This window comes from Nannospalax galili, unplaced genomic scaffold (assembly GCF_000622305.1).
Source record: "Nannospalax galili isolate Female #2095 unplaced genomic scaffold, S.galili_v1.0 scaffold120, whole genome shotgun sequence".
In the NCBI taxonomy this organism is placed as follows: Eukaryota; Metazoa; Chordata; class Mammalia; order Rodentia; family Spalacidae; genus Nannospalax; species Nannospalax galili.
In genome coordinates, this window is record NW_008350324.1 from 6057784 (window position 1) to 6074859 (window position 17076).

The window sequence follows — 17076 nt, forward strand, 5'->3', positions numbered from 1 at the left end:
GAAAAAGGGTATCTTCTCTCAGGCCGTCTCTCTACACACCCACAGGCTGCCAACCCAGGAGGGAATGATTAAAAGATCCTTCGGGCCAGGCGTGGTGGCGCACGCCTTTAATCCCAGCACTCGGGAGGCAGAGGCAGGCGGATCTCTGTGAGTTCAAGGCCAGCCTGGTCTACATAGTGAGTTCCAGGACACCTGGGGCTACAGGGAGACCCTGTCTCAAAAAGACCAAAAAAAAAGATCCTTCAGTTTCCTGAAACCCCAGTGTTCCTTCCCAGAGCCACCAAGCTTTCCACCTCCAGTGAGGTTGAAGGTCAAGGTTCGGACCAGTACAGTCTAGAAGCCCCTGTGCTTGTTCTCGCTGACATTCCTGCCATAGACCGTAGCTCAGTCTACGCTCTGCCCTGGCATCCCCTCCTCTAGGAAGTCCCCCTGACTACCTCTTCCCCAGGACTCGAGCTGGTCATGCTGTGGGCTCTCCTCAGACCTCTGTGGTATGGTCCCCAGCAAAGACATCTTAAATGAGTGAGTTCTCTAGGCTCCAAGTGAGTCACCCTGGAGCTGGACTCTTCTCCCAGCCTCCTTTGCCTGCTCCGGGGCTCCCAGTGTACTGTCCTGTGTGTCACTTTCCTGTGAAGGGCACCTCAGTGATGGCATGTGACCTATATGTGGCTAGCTGGGCCCTGCCACCAGACCACTATGCGGCTTTGGAAGGAGCCAGAGACATGGTCACCAGCAGGCAGAGACTTGACCCTCCTGGCTTCCTTCTGTCCCACTGTAGCTGGTACAGTGGTTTCCATGGCACCTGCAGTTGCCTCTATCACCATGGGGTCCCATCCTTACCCAGCCCTGACCCCCACCTGCTATGCTTTGGGGTGGCCAGCTCCACCCCAGACTGTGACTGGGGAACCCCTCCTCATGGGAGTCTTGGGGGAGCTGATGCTGTGGTTACCCTGGGGACCTAGGTGGGGTCCCCTGAACTCCACAGCCTAGATGGATGAAGGAATCTCAGTTCATTTCATCAAGAGCAGCTCAGTTTTTCAGCCTACAAAAATCACACCTCAGGTGGTAGACCAAGAACTTGACATTCATATCACTGAATGTTCCCAGTGTCTAGGACTGTATGGGTGTGTGTCGACCAGGGAAGGCCTTCCTGAGAAGGGGACTCCTTGGTAACTGTCAGATACATGAAGGAGCTGAGTAAGAAAAGAAAGAGCAGTGGGTGAAAGGCCCTGAGGCAGGCATGTCTCTGCCTTCCATTTCCATTCTATACATGAGAAACGGAGGCCCAGAGAAGAGATGTGACACACTCAAGTCGCTAGGTGGACAGCTGACCTGCCAGGGCCGGAACCAGATGCTAGATCTGTTGATTCTTTCCACCAAGATTCACTGAACAGTGATGACCACAGGAGAAGCCTGGATTAAGATGTAGTGGGAGGCAGGAGTTCTACCCAGACTCCTCCAGGGGCCACCAAGCTCATGAGGCAATAAAGGTGCACCCTACTCCCAGGAGGGCAGCTGGAGCCCACACCACCCTGTGATTGGATGTGAGTGCCCGCATCCTTTGGGTCTCACCCCCAGACAGGGGGGCAGGCGTAGCTCTGCCAGCCCCAGCACTCAACACTGCTGTTGGTCCGCTGGTTCTTGTCAACATGTTTCCGAAATGACAGCACATGCCTAAGTATAGAGTAAACATCCTACCCAAGACCCCTTCTCAGGGGCACCCACTGTCAGCCGTTTCTGATGAATTCTTCTAGAAGGTTCTATATCAAAAGTTGCTCTGGCTTGCTTGTTTGTGCAAAGAATGCTATCTGAGGCCCCAGTTTGTGAAACACATGCTGAGAAAGGGAAGCCCACCCCCATGTGTCTGACATCATGGCACATCATCTCTGCCACCTGCTCCCAGCTCCTGAGTTTGGGAGAAGGCCTGGGACCTCATTCTGTCACTAACCAGCCCTCTGCCCCAATGGAACTGGGATGCCACAGTCAGGGTCCCAACACCATCTCCTTAGCCACTTGACCATGGACCAGAAGGGCCTAAATCCATCACTTTCACCCTTCCAGGCTGTCCCCGCCCACTGTCACCAGTTCCAGTGTTTGTTGAATGAATAAATAAAATGCCCAAAGTGCCACACCCTGCCCTGCTACCATCTTTTTCTTCAGCAAATTCAGTGCACTCATTTGCTGATGTCATTTTAAGAATCTCAGAGGGCAGGGATGGGGATCCCAGCAACAGCACTCCCCAACCCCTGTGCCAGCATGCCTTCCCCTAGGCTGCCCCAGACACCACCAGGTCTCTCTTTGTTTCGAAACTCTTTCTTCCTCGATGTTACATTAAGCAAAATTTCTTCATTGGCAAATAAATGCTCTCTCCATCGATAGTCACGATGACTAAATCAAACCTTTAGCTGCTGTTCTTATCTCTTAAACAGACCCATGGATTTCTCAACTAATCAGAAAAGGAATCAAACTTGGCCATTTGAGGTCAGAGATAACCCGGTCAATTTCTGCCAGGAGGAGGGAGTGGGAGGGCATTTGTATACAGGCCCCCCAAAAACAAACACTCTTGTAAATAAAGCCGGCCCCGATCCTGTCTGCACAATGCAGCGCTTATTGAGTGAGTCAGGTGTTTGGCTGATTAAAAATTGATCCATTTCAAAATCTAATCAACAGAATAGGATTCTTTCATACGTTATCGGGAGAGCTGCTGACATGGAAAACCAAACCTGTTATTAACCCATGAACTCCAGTGACCTGCTCCCCGCTGCTCCCAAGGACCGTAAATTATTCAGTGGCCCACGACCGGGGGCCAGCGGGCCTGATGGATTTAGACCAGGGCATTGGTCCAGGGGTTCGGGTCGATGGCGTGGCCCTGCCAGTCCCTGAAGGCTGGGGTTCAGGACACTGGGGGGCTATGTCACGACTGTGAATACATTACTGGCGGCCACTGGGGCCTGGGCTGGGCTGTGCCTTTGACAGAAAGGGCTCTCTGAGCAGGGCGGGTAGGGTGACCAGGGCCTTCGGGGACACACAACTTGGAGAAGGCTATTCCTAATTCCCAAGTTAATAAATGATTTCCCTTGAACTACAGAAACGGAAGATAAAGATGGAGCTGGGGGTGGGGTGGGGCTGGCATTTTGCAAATGAGGCCAGACAATACTGTCCTTTCAAATATTTGCCTCCTCATACGTGGACTCTGGCCAGAACTGTCCAGGTGCTGCTGGTGTGTCTAGTGGGGCCTCAGAGGCCCTGGGCCTTCTTCTCGATTTCCAGGCTCTTTGACCTTGAATTAGAGCTGTTATGAGTCATATCTTATCAAAACAAAAGCAGTGTGAAAAAAGGTTTTCTACCTTCCTCTCCCTCTTCTTCCTCTTCTGAGCCTCCTCTTCCTCTATCTCTTCCTCATTTTCCTCCTCCTTCTCTTCAGACACATACCTACTCTATTAATGTTTCTATCTTGCTAAGCAAGTAAGGACTCTCAGGAAAGCAAGCTCTCTGCCTGAATTTGGCACCAAGACTTCTGGGCCTGCATTAACAGTTGACCTGGCAGGAAGGATGGATGGGAGGGAGAAATGAAGTCTCCAGCAAGGCTGGGGCTGGAGACTGAGGAGGAAACCAAGGGGGCCATTGCTCCCCATTCTGAGAGAAGTGAAGTCATGGTGAACCATGTGAGCAGCTCTGCCAAACCCTATGTGAGCTTGGACCAATGACTCAACTTCTCTGAGCCTAGGCTTTCTCATCTGTCCACTGGGAATAAGGACAAGGTTGGTTCTCTAGGTCATAGCTCTGTGACAGGACTGGAAAGTGACAGGTGCTCTGCACAGGGCACCCGTGTTGTCATTACAATGCCCCCTGATACACCAATCAGCACATCCAACTGAACTAACCCCCCTGGCTGCCAATCTCTGTAACGACAATTCTAACTTGTGCTCTGGTGTACAGGAGTCTAATGCAAACTCCAGAAAGCACCTACATGATATGTGGTTGTGCCTGAAAGTCAAACACAGGGTTCAAAACCCAGCTCTACTACTCACCAGCTGTGTGACTGTGGGGAAGGGAATCAACCTCTCTGTTCTTCAGTGGTCTCCAATTAGAACCAGGGTGCTGCCAAGACCAGTCTCATGGGGTTCATGTAACATGGTACCTGGCACAGAGTAAGCCCTTGACCCATGCTGGCCCACCATTATCATTATTCAGACTCAGTTTCCCTCTTGGCCCAATGGGAGTTATTTTGCTCATTTACCAGTCTTGCTGGGTGACCCCAGGCAAGACATTTGGCTTCTCTGAGTCCTGGTTCCTCATCAGCACAGACAGGCAAGTAATGAAACTTAGACACTCCCTATGGAGAGGTCACAACCCTCTTTCTTCAGAATAGGGCGAGATCGAGGCCCTCCTTACTCATTCTAGAGTAATGCTAACCAACAGTGAGCACTCAATACCTATAAACAAAGCATCAGTGGGCTGGAGAGATGGCTCAGCCATCACATGTGCTTACTGCCTTTTCAGAGGATCCAAGTTCAGTTCCCAACACCCATGTTGGGCAGCTCATAACTGCCTGTAACTCCAGCTCCAGGGGATCAGATACCTCTGGCTTCTAAGGGTGCCTGCACTCACGTGCACACACTCATGTGCACATAGACACACACACATACACACACACACACACATACACAATGTCAAAAATAATAAATCTTTTTTAAAAGCCTTACAGATGCTTCATCAATGCATCACCCAGAAGGCAGCATCTGGCATGAACTATCCACATCAAGAGCACCCAGGGGATTCCCATGTCGTCAGCAACTGTGGTCCTGCCTCAGAGTGTCCAACAAGTCACTGGGAGGCTGACTCTCACTCACACACCTCTGCATTGCTGAGAATCTGCTCTTTATCCAGTATTTCTATCTGCAGCCCCCCTGACCCTCCTCGAAGCAGAATCTGTATTCAAGGCCCTGGGATCTGACCACATCGGCCCTCATGGAGCTGTCCACATGCAATCCAGCTGGTGGCAGCCAGTGGCATACAGACATCAGAAAGAACCCCTACCTAAACTGGGCAGGAGGCTGCTCTGGGGATGGGTACTCAGGGTTGTCATGGAACTCTATACAATGCCAGGTCCAGCCAGACCTGGTCCAGAGGGCCTAGTGGGAACCGAATGAATAAACAAATGAGCTCTGAGTTCCTGGGGCTCTGGTAGGGAAAGGATAGGGTAAAAGGGGGTCACTGTGGGAAACTCAGAAATCTGGCTCTCACCCTCACCCAACCTACCTTGCCAGACAGAGGCCTCAGGCCTGAGGGGTGCTGTGTCCTTGATGGTGGTGGACAGTCCCTGACTGTCCCTAGAAATGAGCTAATGCTTAGTCCACTGGCCCTGGTAGCTGCTGGCCATTGGCACTATTTACCTGCTGCCTGTTTTCCTCATGACAGGCCTTCCAAGAACTGTGATCGATGCAGGCCTGTAGCCTGGCTTCCTGCTACCCAAGTTCAGTGGCTGTAGTCTAAGGTGCATCTGGCCTGGCTGCTGCCCTCAGATGCAGAAAACAGCAGCGAGTGCCAGCTTGTGTACCCACAGCCCAAAGCCGACTGCAGGAACTGAGTGGGACCCTCTTGACCTACATGAACCAATGTGTGGTCCTGACTTCTTCCCCTGGAGAATTTACTCCGCAGCCTGGCCAGACACTCTGCGTGAACACAACCCACTGAATTCAAATAAGAAGGTTTACTATTTGGGAAACATAGCTGGGCCAGGACACAGATTCCAGGATGCCAACCCTGGTGCCTGGAAGAGAGACGAGAGGTGAGGGGGATCCAAATGCAAGAGACCCAAATCCCGGCACCCCTGGGGCAGCAGGATTTTGAGTTTGAGGCCAGTGTGGCACAGCAAGACCATGCCTCAAAAACAAACAAAAATAATAAGCAAACAAAAAGAAAGCCACTCAGGTTGTCCAACTAAACAAACATATCACTTAGCGTTGGATTATTGGTACCCTGATTCCTCTTTTTGGAGTAAATATATCCAAAAGTGTGGGACATACTTGTACTAAAAATCGTTTATCTGAAATTCTAATTTAACTGGGCATCTTATGCTGTTATTTATTATTATTGTTGTTGTTAATTATATTTATGTTTGGTTGTTTATTGGAAAATCTGAGAACCAAAATGGAAAGCCATTTCCAGTCTCCCACCAAAGGTTTCTGTCCTAATTATCAGCTCCATCGTAGGACAGAATATCACACAGCCACTAAATTTGATAATAGTCAACACTTCATTTACTGTGTGCCAGGCCCTGTTCTAACATGACTGTGTACATGAATCAACTCATGTAATCATCCAAACAGCAGAGGTAGATGGTCTTAAGGTCCCTGTCTTACAGATGAGGAAACTGAGGCACAGAGAGGTGATGGCACTGAGGTAAAGTCACACAGCCAGAAAGAGGCAGAGTCAGGTTTTCAGTGAGGAAATCAGACCCTGAGATGAGTAATCTGAATTCTTTTGCTGCTCTCTCTTCTGAAAAGAATGACAGGGGCTGGGGATTTTGCTCAGCATGCACGAGGCCCTGGGTTCTATTCCCAGCACCATAAAACAACTGTTTTTTCCCCTTGGCTTCAGAGTGAGTTTGAAGCCAACCTGAGCTACAGAGTCTCTGTCTCAGAAATATAGAGGAATGACAAAAGATATAAAAGATATACAACCTAGTGTGAAGAGAAGTGTGATCTAAAACATGATACACCATACATCACATGCAAATTACGTGTAAATGACATTTTCAAGGGGGCTGGATCCCTAGCACCCACCTAAGAGCTGGGTGTGGTCATGTGTGTACACATGTTGTTTCCTTTCTGTTGCTGTGATAGAACATTTTGACCAAAAGCAACTTGGAGGAGGAAAGGATTGATGTTTTCTTACAGGTTACAGTCCATCTTTGAGGGAAGCCAGGGCAGGAACTCAAGGCAGAACCTGAAGCAGAACTACAGAGGAATGCTGCTTTCTGGCTCAGCTCAGGCCCACTGCCTAGGGATGGCACTGCCCACAGTGGGCCCATCAATCCAATCCCTCACAGACATGCCCACAGGCCAATCTGATCTGGGAAATCCTTCACTGGGACTCCCTCAGATGACTTTAGGCTGTGTCAAGTTGACAGCTGAAGTTAACTAGGACAGCACTATAACCCAGGTGCTAATGGGAGGGAGGTGGGTGGAGACAGGAGAATGGCTGGGGCTTGCTGGCTGGCAGCCTAGTTCCAGGTTCACTGAGAGACCCTGTCTCAAGGGTAAGGCAGAAAGTGATAGAGCAGGGCACCGATTCTCTCCTGTGGCCTCCATGCATGCATGCACGCTGCAAGCAAGTGTACACCTGCACATATGTATACACCATACACACAAAAAAAATTAAAAAATAAAATAAAATAAATGAGTTAAAGGTGACTAGAGGCCATCCTTACCTGGGGGAGGTGACATCCCCATGCCATCTAGAGCTGACTAGGCCTCTGTACATGCCAGTCCATCTCACCAGGGCAGTCTGCATGGCACAGGATGCTGGGTGATCCTTGGAGACATTAATGTTTGCTGTGACTGAGGGATCCTCCCGAATCTTGGTTGGGAGGGACCAGGGATGCCACATAGGTCAGATCCCACAACAAAGCACTCCCAGTCCCTGAGACCAACAGTGCCTCCTGAGACAGCATGGAGGAGGAAGACAGACAAACAGATCAAAAGAACAGAACAGAGAGTCCAGCAGAGGATCAGGATACATGCAACCAATGTGGCTTTGACAAAACAACAAAGGCACTGCTAGGGAAGAGATATTTGTCCAACAAATGGTACCAAGCAACTGATATCCACACAGAGAAACAGCCCAAACCAAGACTTCCAGCCTTCACCAAATCAACTCAAAATGGAGAGAGACCTAAGTATACTGTGCAAAACTTCTCTCTGATTCCTAGGGAAGAACCAGGGAGCTTAAATAACAGGGATACAGTGGAGATGTTCTAGACTCAACACCAAAGACATATCAATGAAAGAAATAATTGATAAACTTTACTTCATCAAAATAAAGAACCTGGGGGCTAGAGAGATGGCTCAGTGGTTAAACATGTGGGCTGCTATTGCAGAGGATCTGAGTTCAGTTCCCAGCACCTACATCAGGTGGCTCATGACCACCTACCTATATTATAAACAAACATATGAAGTTGAAAATTTCTGCTGTATAAAAGACTATGTCAAGAGAACAGGAAGACAGACCTGGAGAAGAATCTGCAAATGACTCCACTGATAAAAAACAAACAAACAAACAAACAAACAAAAAAACCCAAGAAGGAAACAATCCGATTAGAACAGGGAGCAAGGACCTTATCAGACACACCTACCTCAAAGAAGATGACACCGAGCATAGGAAAGGGTGCCCAGGCCCATGCCATTGGGACATGCAAATTAAAGAAGCTACCACTTCACACCCCTAAGTCAGAATGGACAAAATCCAGAACTGTGATACCACCCAGTGCTGGAGAGGATGTGGAGCCAGTGGAAAGCTGGGTCACCACTGCTGGGAATATAGAACTGCTTGAAACGCTCTCACAAAGAGAGACATTCTCTTATCATACAACCCAGCAACCATGTGCCATAGTGTTTACCTAGAGGGACTGAGAATGGATGTCCACATAGAAACCCACACGCAGGTGTGTGGAGCAGCTTATCCATAGATGCCAGACTCAAAAGCTACTAAGATGGCATTCAAGAGATAAATATAAAAATAACTATGACCATTTGGGTAGAGGATGACATCAGGGGCTTGGCAGTGCATGCCTGTAATCCCAGCACGGAGGAGACTGAGGCAGATAGATCTTAAGTTCCAGGGCAGCCTGAGCTACATAAAGAGACACTGTCTCAAAAAAAAAACAAAAAAACAAAAACAAACAAACAAACAAAAAAAAAACAAAGGGGGCCAGATGAAGACACACAGAGGGCAACCACATGGAGACTCGGGGGGAATGGAAGCCATCTCCAACCCACAGAGAGACACCCAGCCAAGAACACGTCCATGACTGCTGCCCTCTGGCTAATTTCTGTAGTTCATGTCACACACCACACACAGACACACACACACACACACACACACACACACACACACACACACACACACACACTCTGGCTCTCTCTCTGGTCAGCCTCAAGGTAGAAGGACTACTAACAGATAAAGCTACACAGAGGTGATGCTCTGTGGGGTGTTGACAGATGAAGAGGAGCTCACTGGATAGACTGAGTGTGGAAAGCCACTGTGAGCAGTGGAGCCTGCATGGAAGGACGGAATGTTGCTGGCCTCTGGGAAACATGAGCTCATCACAGCTGGCTTGGGGTACGTAAGGAAGTCTGGGCCAGGTGGGTCTGAGTGAGCCACAGCTAGCCAGGTGAGTGCTGACTTGTGCCAAGCACGGTGCTCAGGACCTCTGTGTTGTGGTTTGAATGGGAAATCTCCCCTATGGGCTCTGTGTGGGGACACTTGCTCCCCAGCACATGGTGCTGTTCTTAGAGGTATGGAACCTTGGGAAGGTGGAGCCTTGTTGGAGGAAGTGGGTCACTAGAGGGCAGGCCCTATGGGATATCCTGCTTCCTGACCCTAGGTGTGTCTAAGGAGCCACCACACGGCTACACCCTATACTGTGAGTCACTCCCAGTGCTTCATCTTCCCACCAGGATGGACTGTACCCCATCATGAACTGAGAGCCAGAATAAATCCTTCCTCTCTTGTTTCTGTCACAGAGATGAGAAAAGTGACTGACATGCTATTTACTGTCACTAAACCCAACAGCTCCATTTTGCAGATGAGGACACAAGCTCAGGGATATGACAGGTTTGACACTGTAAGAGTAGCAGAACCAGGATTTGAACACAGACCAAGTCTAACTCCTGGATCATATCATTTCTTAACCCTGAGATGTCCCTCCTCTTCGACAGGGGAGTATGGGGACAAGGCCAGCACCCCACTACCTCTCAGGGCTCTGCCTGAAGGTGTCAGATTCGTGGTGGGTGCACAGATCAGAAAAGGGGGTTCCAAGGAACCCCAAGGGCAGAGCAGGTAGGCTACGAAGCTGCGGCCCCAGGGCCCTGCTGGGAACCCGTGGATACCAGCAGCTGTTCTGCCACCTGCCCTTCCACCACCCTTTCATCTCTGCAGAAAACGAGGCAGCGGCAGCCTCCGGAGAGCCCAAAGTTCGGGTTAAAGGCTTTCTGGAAAAATGCCCAAGGTAGCAGACAAGTCCACAGTCACCCTGGATGATGCCTGACACTTCTCACCAGGCGCTCCCTGACAGGCATCTTCAAAGGACAGTGGTTGGTTAGCCTGCTGGCTTTTGTCCCGGAGTCACTCACACATAGGGGTGATTTTTCCTATGCGCTGTTGCATTATTTTGATTTGAAGAAGCCAACCCTGGTGCAAACCCAAGAGAGAACAAGGAGGAAGGAATGATTCTAGAACAATCGGACACGGTGGTGTGTGGGTAAGTTGCACGTAAAACAGTCACGATCAAGACTATTTTCCTGAGATCAAAGAGGGGACAGTGATGCTGAGGGAGGGCGGTGCTGAGGGGGCATTGGTGCTGATGCAGTAGGTGTAGAGGGCTCAAGGAAACACCTAGGACAGGGCAGGGGCTGCCAGCCACTTTTCCTAAGGGGGAAAATCCACACCCAGAGAGCTCCACCTGCTGAGCTAGTGGGGTGGGAAGGAGGGAGACCGGGGGTCCTGGCAGACTTCCTTGAACATGGTGACCCCAGAGATGGAACTGCTCACTGTACCAAAGCTCCACCTGGGACCCTGACATGAACACTGCCAAGTCACTGCACGAAAGTTCACACAGAAAGGGGACCAGGGGCTATAGAGCCTGGCCCAGGGCCACATCCTAGGACACAGTGAGATCTTTCTGTCCCCCAGTCCTCCCTTCAGTACCTTGGTCATCAGCATGAAGATTTTCAAGTAGGGCACATAGAAAAAGACAGCAGACAGGATGTGTGTCCTGTTCACCTTTATAGAAATCTGACCATACAGAATGGAGTGGCCAAGAGTTTCCAGAACCATCCACAGGAGACGTGGGGTAGTGCTGTTTGTGGTTTTAGGTAATAGAAACTTAATTTGAATATGCTTAAATAATCAGACTGAGCTGAACTCCTGTGATCAAACTAGAGACAAGGGGCAGTGGCCCCAGGAGGACTCAAACCTGACGCTCTGGGTTGCTCCATGCAAGCCGCTTTCAGCATGTCCCTGTGGAGGAATCAGCTCTAAATTTCCATCCTTCCAGGAACTTAGCAAGAAAAAACAGCCTAGCCTCCCAGAGGCAACTGAAAAATTCCAGGGGAATCTCTGATTGGCTCAGCTTGACTCATGTGACTCCCCCTTGAGCCAATCACTGTAGCTAGAGGATGGAGTTGTGGACTGACAACTTCCCTGTGTCTCCCTGGGTTAAGTCACATGACTGATGGAGCTGTAAGATGCCTGAAGACTACTCTAGGAGTTAGGGTGGCATGGAGGACACCACCAGGCTTATCTGCCACCCCATGGCTCCTGCCCACTGCCTGCTCCCAAGGACTGCTCATCTCCCCAGGCAGAGCTCTCCAGGTTGGTTATCATGGAGGCTGCTTCACAATGGCCAGGCACAAACAGGAACACAGCTTGAGAGGGGAGTGGGCCCTCCATGAACACAGTCCTTGGGTCGTATGCACCCTGCCACCCCATCCCATTGAAGGGGAAGTTGGAGTTCTCAGAGAGGCATAGGGCTAGTGCGGAGATCACACAGCATGTGAAAGATAATGTGGGGAGTTGAATCTGACAGTAGTAGATGTCAAAGCCAGTGCTCCTCACTTTCACCTTGACCCCCAGCTAACCCCAAGCGTCCTAGAGTGGCAGGAGTTCCCACAGCGGGATAGAGGTGGGAGGCAGCACCGCTGTGAGTTTGCTATCACGTGTAGCCCAGGCCTGCACTCATGTGAGTTTGGAGGACATTCTGTTAGGACTAGAGACTCTGGGGTCTCCCCCTTGAGATTCTGACGCAGTAGGTATGGCAAGTGTCTTAAATGTACTGGCTTCCAGAGAGTGTAGATGCTGCTGCTACAAGAACCTCAGCCAAGAAACCATTGAAAAAAATCGTTGTTGCTTGGTAATACCACTGGGCATTTAGCAAAAATAAATACAAAATCTCTTGAGCACAGGGTGAATGAACTCTGATCTTTGGGCTAAATCTCCCAGACCAAATCCTGTCATGTCATTGGTTCACACAGTGTTTACACGGGCTTTTACACAGGGCAGAGATGAGTGGTTGTGTAAGAGAGATGGTAGGCAGGTGGCAACCCCCCAAATATTTACTATCTGGCTGAATTCTGGTCCTGGGGTCCACTCAGGGCATGGAATTCACTGGGAAACAATCCAGTGTAAGACTCGAAGTCCTAAACTACAAAACATATAACAAAGCAGGATGAGCCCCAAGAACCCCAGAAAATGGGATTGTTAGCCACTTTTCCCATGGGTATGACAACTTAAGCAACTTAAGGGAGAAAGGATTGCTTCGGGCCCAGAGTTAGAGGAGACACCATCCATCATGACCTTGAAGACCTAGCAGCATGAAGGCCTGGTGAGATACCTCATCACCCCACAAGAATCTGAGAAAAGCTGGGGAGCCTCTTCAGAAATGAGACAGAGACATAGCATTTTCCATACAGTTTTGGGGGTGCTATAGGGTCTCCACATTCAGTTCCACGGAACTCCTCATTTCTCTTGGGGTCACCCTGGTGTGGGATGGACATGAACCAAGGGTTTTGGAAACCCCAACAACTTGGTTTCAGCCTGAGGCCAGAGTCTTCTCATCCTGATGGGACTTGGATTTGTTGTGTGAAGCTAGGCAAGTGGAGGCTTGTCTCTGAGCAGGGAGTCTTATACCCACATTGAGTACCTCACGTGGTAAGGAGGCCTGGGACATTACAAGCACTGGGCCAATGCCTGGTACACATTAGGTGCTCAATTATGAGCCCACCCTGGTCATTACTCTTGAGCTGCTAAGTGGAGATTTTGCCTCATGGTTGCTTTTAGAATCTGTTTTGGTTTGGATGTGAAATGTCCCCTACAGCGTCACATGTTCCAACACTTGGTCGCCAGCTAGTGGTCCCTTTTCAGGAGGTAATGGAACCTACAAGAGGCAGAGCCTCATTTGAGGAAGTGGGTCAGTGGGGGTGGGTTGAGGTTCATTAGCTCAGAACTGGAGACAGCCAAACCCCACTCAGGCCTTCTGTCCACTGGGTACCGAGATCAACTTTGCCACTGCCTCGTCCCTACACATCATGCCACACTGCAATGGGGCATCCTGAGCTTGTTTACACTCACAGTGACCCTACCAAACGCCTCTCTGCCACTCTACTTCACAGGAGAGAAGACTGAGGCCGAGGAGGCATTGAGGAACCTGCCTGCGGTCCCACACCGAGAGAGTGACCCACCCTCCAGGTCAGAAGTCACCATGAGTCTACACTACCCACTCCATCCTGGAAACACCAGGCTCCTGCCCGGATTTGATTTATTTGTGTGTATGGTATATGTCTGTATATACATTCCTGTATATGCACATGTGGGGTGCATGAACATGTATGGTATGCATGTGTCTGTATGTCCACGTGTGTGTATTGGGTTCAGAGGTCAATGTCAGGTGCTTTCCTCAATTTTTTTCTGTCTTATTTTTTGGCACAGGGTCTCTCACTGAACTTGAAGCTCACCAATTCCTATAGATTAGCTGGTCAGACATCCCTGGGATCCTCCTGTCTCCAAACCTCCAACCTAGGTCCTCATGCTTGTGTGGCAAGTACTTTTCCTGCTGAGCCATCTCCCCAGGCCCACCCTTCCCTGCGCCAGCCTTCTGAGAAGCCAATCTCCACAACTGCCAGGGCTGAGCTGGCCACTTCCGAGAAGGTGTGTGTTCCTGTCCCCCACCAACCTTTCTGGCACTGCCCAGATGCCAACTTGGCTTGTGCCTGGCATGTCACTTCATAAACATTTCCCCAATTCTTGTGAATGAACAGTGTTTACTCAACAGCCTGGATGGCTCAGAGACAACCACAGACCCCAGTACCATGGTGTGCGGCTCAGCGCACCACTGTGAATTGGTATTTCAAAAGGATTACGGTGCTAATAAGCAGGGGCTCCAGCCCCAGGGCACTGGACTACAAGGCAGATGACAGCAAGTGCCACCACCTTGTAAAGGGCATCTCTGCTATGCCAGCTTTGTCCAGCCCTCGGAGATGGGGTACCCCTGCCCCAACAGTGCAGGAGACCCCCTTTTCTGGCAGTGCCTGGGGGAATCCCACACTTCATGCATGCATGCCTGCATGAGTATTGAAAGAAAAAAATGTCTGTTCCCTCCAGCTGAGTGCCTCAAGCAATTGTGAACTTTTTTGATCTCTTTCCTTTTCATAAACCCCCAAGTAAATAATAAATGGGAGAAACAGAAAGAAAGTGTATTTGAATGTGTGGAGGTCACTCCTTCCCTCCCTTCCACCATGGGAAAACATATCATGCCTATCCTGACATTAGCCTGCTGTGTCCTTGAATTTCCTAGATGGCTACATGCATTGTGGGCAGGGGGACAGTGGGGAAGCTTACTGTCCTTGTCTGGTCACTTCTCCCACCCCAGGCTATGAGCCCCCAAATATCTCCAACCCTCCTCCTTTTCCTCCACCCAGCCCCTAATCTCTGCAGCTCCTGCCCCCCTCTGTCCAGGAAGCAGACCTCAGGAGAGCTGGACACCAGTCCCATCAGAGCCATCCTGTCCATCTTCTCAGCCACGGCCAGTTGCTCAGCCAATCCAGTGGGGCCCAGCCATACCAGCTTCCTTTTACTCTCTAGAGCCAAAGACATGTCCCCCTCACCCCAGGACCTTTGCACACACAGCTTCCCTCCTCTCACTGGACTACCATTCCTCTCATCACCTCAGGAGTCCTTCCCTGATGCCCAGACTAAATTTGATCCAAGTTATGTAAGCTATTCATTCCTAGCTCACTTGCTCCACAGCTCTCAGCAGAGTGTGTGCGAATCCAAATGTGTGATTATTTGATTAACGTCCATCGTTTCTTCAGGGATTTTATTTCTAAATACCATGGAGACCCATGGCACCATGAAGACAAACAGCAAGTCTGCTTTGATCCTTGTAGGCATTCCTGGCTGGGCCTGGCACCTAGGTTCAGGGTTAAGCTCTTGCTGAGAGGTACTCTGGTGGCCAAGGTGACATTATCCCTTTCAAGCCCCTCACACTCTGCATCCTCCAGTCAGAGCTCCCCACGCAGCTTCTCGTGCCTTTTGTACATGACGTCATTTTATCTACCATCAGGTGCCCTGTTTACAAGCCCCAGATAAATATATAATCACAAGAAGATGAGCAAGACTCTCCACCAGAGTGCTTTGCACTCTCCCTCTGGTCCAGATGTGAGTATGTGTTTGCATTCAAGGCACATGTGACTCCCCACAAGTGCCCCCAGGGGAATGCACACACCAGCTCAGGCAGAAAAGCCTACGTCCATTACGCCTGGGGCCGGTTGATGAGAGGAATGACTGACCTGGCTGCCATGCAACTAGCACTTATAGGGCACCTACTGTGTGCTAGTCCTGTATTAAATTCACTCTCCTGCCACTGAACACAGATTCATTTCACAGAGGAGGAAACAGGCCTAGAAGGCGTGCACCTGCCTCTATGGCCAACTTCTTGACCACGAGGCCCCCAGCCCTCCTAGCAGAGAGCAAAGGCATGGAGTGGAGGAATGTAGCGACATTTAGAAGCCAAGTCTCAGGAGGCCTGAGCCTGAGCCAGGTGAGCAGGTGGAAGTGGAAGCGAGCCACTGGGCTCTGGGGGTGGGAATAACTGATTGTGCCACGTGCAAAGGGATCAGAGCTGATGGCCTCATGGGACAGAGCAGGAATAAGGGATGGGCATAACCATGGGGTGCAGCCACCAGGGCCTTCTTCTGGATGTCCTTGTCCCTCTCTTCTGTGTAATGTGGCAATGTGACTGCTGTGATGCCCCTTCTTAGAATCTTTGCAGTTGTGGGATTTCCCAAAACCACTTCTGTGGCCTGTGTCCCTCCCCCCAAATCCTAGAAAGCTCTCCTCAGTTCCTCTGTGTCCCCAACGACTGCAACAGGAATAAAAATAGAGGAGTCTTGGGTTGCACTGGGCCAGCATCCCAGAGCTGTGTGTGTGTGTGTGTGTGTGTGTGTGTGTGTGTGTGTGTGTGAGTGTGTGTGTGTGTGAGTGTGGATGCGTATATACACATGTGAGCAGACACTTGGGAGGGCAGGAAAGCAAGAAGGGGTTGGGAGGCACCTTCTCCATCTTACAGGTGGGGGAAGTAGAGGCAAAAGGGGGATCCCATGCTGAAATAAAATGCCAGGAGTCAGCATTTCGAAGACCTGGCTTTCTCTGCCAGGCACCTTTCCAAAGGGTCCCCTGCTCTGGCTGAGGAGAGTTGGGGTTCCTGTCTTCTCTGCCAGTACTAACTTCACAGCATGCTCAGTGTAGGACAGGTCCACATTTTGGGGGGGTAAGTCCCAACTCCAGAGTGGAAGTGGGTCTTCCCTGCTCTCCCTGCATAGTGGGGCTCCTCGTCTTAGGAGCAGCCTCTCCGGCTGGCCACCCTGATTTGGGGTTGGGGGGTATCATCTACAAAGATGCAGCGAAATGTCCTGTCAGGCCCCACCCTCTTGGCCATCCGCCATCTTGCGTGATACCTGAGATTTCGGTCACTCTCTTTCTCTCTACCACTCATGTGTATGTCTGTCTCTGTCTCTCCTGTTTCCTCCCTAGCCAGGGAAAAGGGGGCCCAAATCTCCCAAGATCCCCAGTTTAAAGTAAAGTCAATACTGCAGGCTCCCTTCCACTGGCTCATAATCACACTTGTGAGGAGCAGACGGACTCCAGAACAAGAGCAGCTAGGCTCCTTGGAGAGGGCACAATCAGACAATTTTTAAGATCATGGAGTATTAGACTGGTCCCAACTGGGTTTACTAATCAAACAGCCAAATCCTTCATAACCAGCCAATCCCTACAGGGCAATTAAATCCTTCCCCT

General features: G+C 50.3%; 1 protein-coding gene and 1 long non-coding RNA gene across 8 annotated transcripts in view; one reads left to right on the forward strand and one right to left on the reverse strand.

The window, feature by feature from the left end:
- The window catches only part of Cux2 (cut like homeobox 2), a 186447-nt gene extending 181124 nt beyond the window's left edge, over positions 1-5323 (reverse strand). For 4 of the 5 annotated variants that reach the window (XM_029570567.1, XM_029570568.1, XM_029570571.1 and 1 more), the window contains exon 1: positions 5263-5322. The gene's annotated coding sequence lies outside the window, so the exon portion shown is untranslated. Of the gene's footprint in view, positions 1-5262 lie in introns of all 5 variants that reach the window. The other variant, XM_029570566.1, reaches the window with a different exon arrangement.
- A 4940-nt stretch (positions 5324-10263) lies between these two features.
- LOC115072779 lies at positions 10264-14466 on the forward strand. Of its 3 annotated transcripts, none has more exons than XR_003851797.1 (3): positions 10264-10486; positions 13395-13470; positions 13711-14466. It is a non-coding gene; the product is annotated as an uncharacterized LOC115072779 (long non-coding RNA). The 3 variants fall into 3 exon arrangements; XR_003851796.1 differs by lacking the exon at positions 10264-10486 and adding an exon at positions 11455-11598; XR_003851798.1 differs by lacking the exon at positions 10264-10486 and adding an exon at positions 12469-12607.
- Positions 14467-17076: the final 2610 nt, after the last annotated feature.